Raw genomic sequence first — 4,152 nt, forward strand, 5'->3', positions numbered from 1 at the left:
ATCAGAGAATGTTCACAAGTCCCCTGTTCAGCTCAGGGCACCCCACCCAGTAGCAACATCAGCCCGAGTTCAGCAAACAGAAGGGGACTTAGAAGTTGCCCAATGTGAATTTGGCAGTGTGTGGAGGTCGGATCCTGGTTCCCAAGGCACAGGCACAGTACCTGGCTCTAGGCAGAACTGACTCTGAAGTTAAAATCGAGCACAGCCAGGTCCCAGGAGGGGCAAAGCCAGGGCTGCAGGACCATGGCAGGCAGTGGGCTGACAAAGGTGTACGTGGGGCACACTGACACTAGGTAGGAGAAGGGAAGAGGAGAGTTGTTCCGTCCAGCTGCACCTGACGACATACATCTGTGGTCTTGGCACTGGGGAAGGGTATGGGATTTTGAATCAAGACTAGGTTATGGCAGATGCTCCCCCACTGAACGTGGAAGACATCTGCTAGGTAGTGCAGATCAGAGCAGAACAGCGGGAGGCCAGAGGCACACTGGTCTGAACTCTTCGGCCAGGGCTATGTGAGCCCACAGAAAGAGGCATGCACGGAAAGGACAGCCCTTCAGCTTTGGGACTGGGATGCTGGCAGGGCCGCCTGAGGACAAGATGCAGGTCACAGTCCTCTCAGAACAGCCATCTTCAGACAGAGAGCCGCCCCCTCCCTTCCCCAGCCTCAACGCCTCCGGAAAGGCGGAGCACCCTGGGCTGGAGATCCAGCCCCTGACTCCTTCTGCTACAGGGCAGCTGAGGGCGCAGCCTGTCGCTGTGGAGGGGATGATTTATTTGCGCGTGGAATGACAGGCAGAGGGATTGCCCCATGATGTTGGGTCTCTTCGAGTTCCTGAGACCTCTTTTTTTTTTCAAGACAGGATTTCTCTGTGTAACAGTCCTGGCTGTCCTGGAACTCAATTTGTAAACCAGGCTGGCCTCGAACTCACTGAGATCCACCTGCCTCTGCCTCCCAAGTGCCACCACCGACTGGCGCCTTCAAGTTCTTCTTGGCACATGGCATCTGTAGCCTCTTGCACACCTGGTGGCTCTGCTGCCAGGCACGCATGGCAGTGTGTACTCTGCCACCTCCTACTATTAGAGAAAGACACAGTACCCTGATTTCTTTTTCTGCAGCTCTGGACTTCTGCACAGTGGTGTGTTATCTGCAAATACCCAGCACCCTGATTTTGCCACAGAAAGTGTCAAGTCCCCTCCCCGGAATGGTAGGAGATAAGGAAACATATTTTATGCACCTTCCTTCAAGAAGGAATTTGTCTCCCAAGAAAAGATACCAACAGTTCCAACAACCTGTGGGACCACCTTGCATGAGAGACTAGAGGAAGACAATGAGGGGTCGGTGAATGACAGTTGACAGGACCATCCCAGACCAGGACTGCTTAGTTACACATGTCCATTTACGCTTAGTTACACTCTCCTTTCAGCCTGTTGAACCTCACATCTGCACCCAAAGATAGACTCGGGGAAACCACTGGACCCTTTGTGTCTCCTTCTCTTTGCTTTCTTACCGCTTGTCTCTTAACTGGCAAGCTGGAGACAGGGCAGTCGAGCCCAACAGGGCTGACAGAGGCTCAGCTTCTACCCCAAATTCTCCAGGGACAGCTGCTGCCTGCGGCACTGGGCTCCATGTCCTGCTGCTGGACATGTTTGTGATGTGTTTCAGGCCCTCCTCCTTCCTGATTCCTTCTCCAGGTTTGGGGTAGAAAGTGATCTGAAAAGAAGTCCCGCTGGGCCATGGTGGCGCACGCCTTTAATCCCAGCACTTGGGAGGCAGAGGAAGATGGATCTCAGTGAGTTCGAGGCCAGCCTGGTCTACAAAGCAAGTTCCAGGACAGCCAGAACTGTTACACAGAGAAACTCTGTCTCAAAAACAAACAAACAAACAAACAAACAAACAAAACAAAACAACAACAAAAATAACTTGAAGGAAGTCCCTTTGAAATTTAAAGAGAGGCTGGGCAGTGGTGGTGCATGCCTTTAATCCAGGCAGAGGCAGGCAGATCTCTGTGAGTTTGAGGCCAGCCTGGTCTACAGAGCTAGTTCCAGGACAGCCAGAGTTGCCACACAGAGAAACCCTGCCTTGAAAAACCAAAAAAGGAAAAGAAAAAGAAAGAAAGAAAGAAAAAAGAAATTTAAAGAGGAAAAAGGTTTCATTAAAAACCGAGGACTTACGTTGAGTTTCTTCAGGGGGATACTTTCATCCAGGTGAAGAGACAGCTGGGAGCACCTGGGCTCAACAAGACTACATTTCGGCGCAGATGGGGAAGCAAAGGGGGGCACACTTTGCAGCTGGCAGCAGGCGGCCACAGCCAGCCCAGTCTGCTCCTTCACCCCTGGCTTCACACCGGTGTTCCAGAGAGGTAGGAGACTGGGTCAGCTCTGAGTGTCACTTGAGCACTTTTTGCCCCACAGTTACAAATGCAGAGAAGGCTTTTCTGGGCAGGCTCCTTCATAGGCTAAGAGATGCGGACGTGTGCACGGGAAGGCGGCCTTTCGGCTGCTCCGACCTCCACAGCAGGCTGCTGGAGCATTTTAGGGGGATCATTCAGGATGCTTGCCTTACCGTCTAGGCCACACAGAAAGGCTGCAGCTGTGGTGCGGACATACCCGACTCTGCCAGTTCATCGGCAGTAGGGATGAAAAGACAAAGGCACCAGGTAAGCCTTTCCCTGTTGGGAACCGGTCCACTCCTACCCAGGCCTTTGGGTCGCAGAGAGAACTGTGTGAAAGGTCTTAACTACTGAGACTGCAGTATTTGGAATCTATGCTGTCTCTTGTGAAAGCACATACCATAAAAATCATAGCGCCCTGGGGCCAGTGATGGTGCAGTGGGTGTCAAGGCATTTTCTGCCAAGCCTGATGACCAGGGTTTGATCCTCAGAAGCCCCACAGTGGGAGGGGTGACCTGATTATAAAGTTGTCCTCTGACCTCCACACACACAAAGGAAATATAAATGTAACAAAAAATTACACTAACCACAAGAGGATCAGCGGCGTGCACTAGTGTCCTCCCAGCTAATCACGAGGTTGAATCAGAGCCGAGTTCCAGGCCAGCCTCTTGATAAACCAACCAACCAACCAAACCTGTGGGAGCTGACATGGGACCTTCAGCATCTTCCTCCCCGTCCCCTCCAGCGACTGCCTGCTCCCCTGATGACCAAGGTCCTGTCACCACAGCTTGTCTAGGTTGGTGGCCCTTGGCTGAGACACATTCTACTGCACTGCAATAGCAGTTGGGGACTGAGTTCTGAAGGCCAGCAGGTCACTTGGTGAGTGAATAATGGCAGACTCGTGTTTCTATTACCCCGGCAGCAGGGTCTGGTGTTCTCAATGCTCTGGGTCAGACAGGAAGGAAGGGTTTTTCTGTGCCTTTGTAGGCTTGTGTGGAGAGGCCATTTGTAGATGTGGAACTTGGGAGCAAGCTCACGTAGGAAGTGTTGCTGGAGTTATCTCCAGTCCCACCCGGGCCTGCAGCCACTCAGACCTAAATAAACACACAGACTCTTATATTATTTAAACTGCTTGGCCTAATGGCTTAGGCCTCTTGCTATCCAGTTCTTATATCTTAAATTAACCCATTTCTATCAATCTATAAGTTGCCACGTGGCTTGTGGCTTACTGGTACTTTCACATCATGCTTCCTCTGTCTCTGGCTGGCGACTCCTGACTCAGCCTTCCACTTCCCAGAATTCTCTTCTCTGCTTATCCCGCCTATACTATACTTCCTGCCTGGCTACTGGCCAATCAGCGTTTTATTTATCAATCAATCAGAGCAACACATTCACAGCATACAGAAAGATATCCCCCGCAAGGAAGTCTGAAGTCAGCCATGACATTTTGCAAACTAGTGCGGACTGAATTCTGATGAGATCTCAGGGTGGACATCAACAGTCACCTATGAACTATGACTGTATTTGTCAAAGGCTCTGGAAACGTCCAAGCTTGTAGACTTCTGATTGATAGTCTCTGACACAGTTTTATTGAGAAAGAGCAGAATCTAAAGGAGTGGCCCAAAGGCACACACCAGGTGCAGAATTGGGGTACTCTGAGTCTTTCAGTCCCGCTACTTACCTGAGGGGCCTGGGTGTCAGGTTCAGCTGTGGTCAAACATGGTACAGTGAAAACAATAGGCTAAGAGGGGAGATCTCTGCC

This window comes from Peromyscus eremicus, chromosome 3 (assembly GCF_949786415.1).
Source record: "Peromyscus eremicus chromosome 3, PerEre_H2_v1, whole genome shotgun sequence".
NCBI classification, from domain to species: domain Eukaryota; kingdom Metazoa; phylum Chordata; class Mammalia; order Rodentia; family Cricetidae; genus Peromyscus; species Peromyscus eremicus.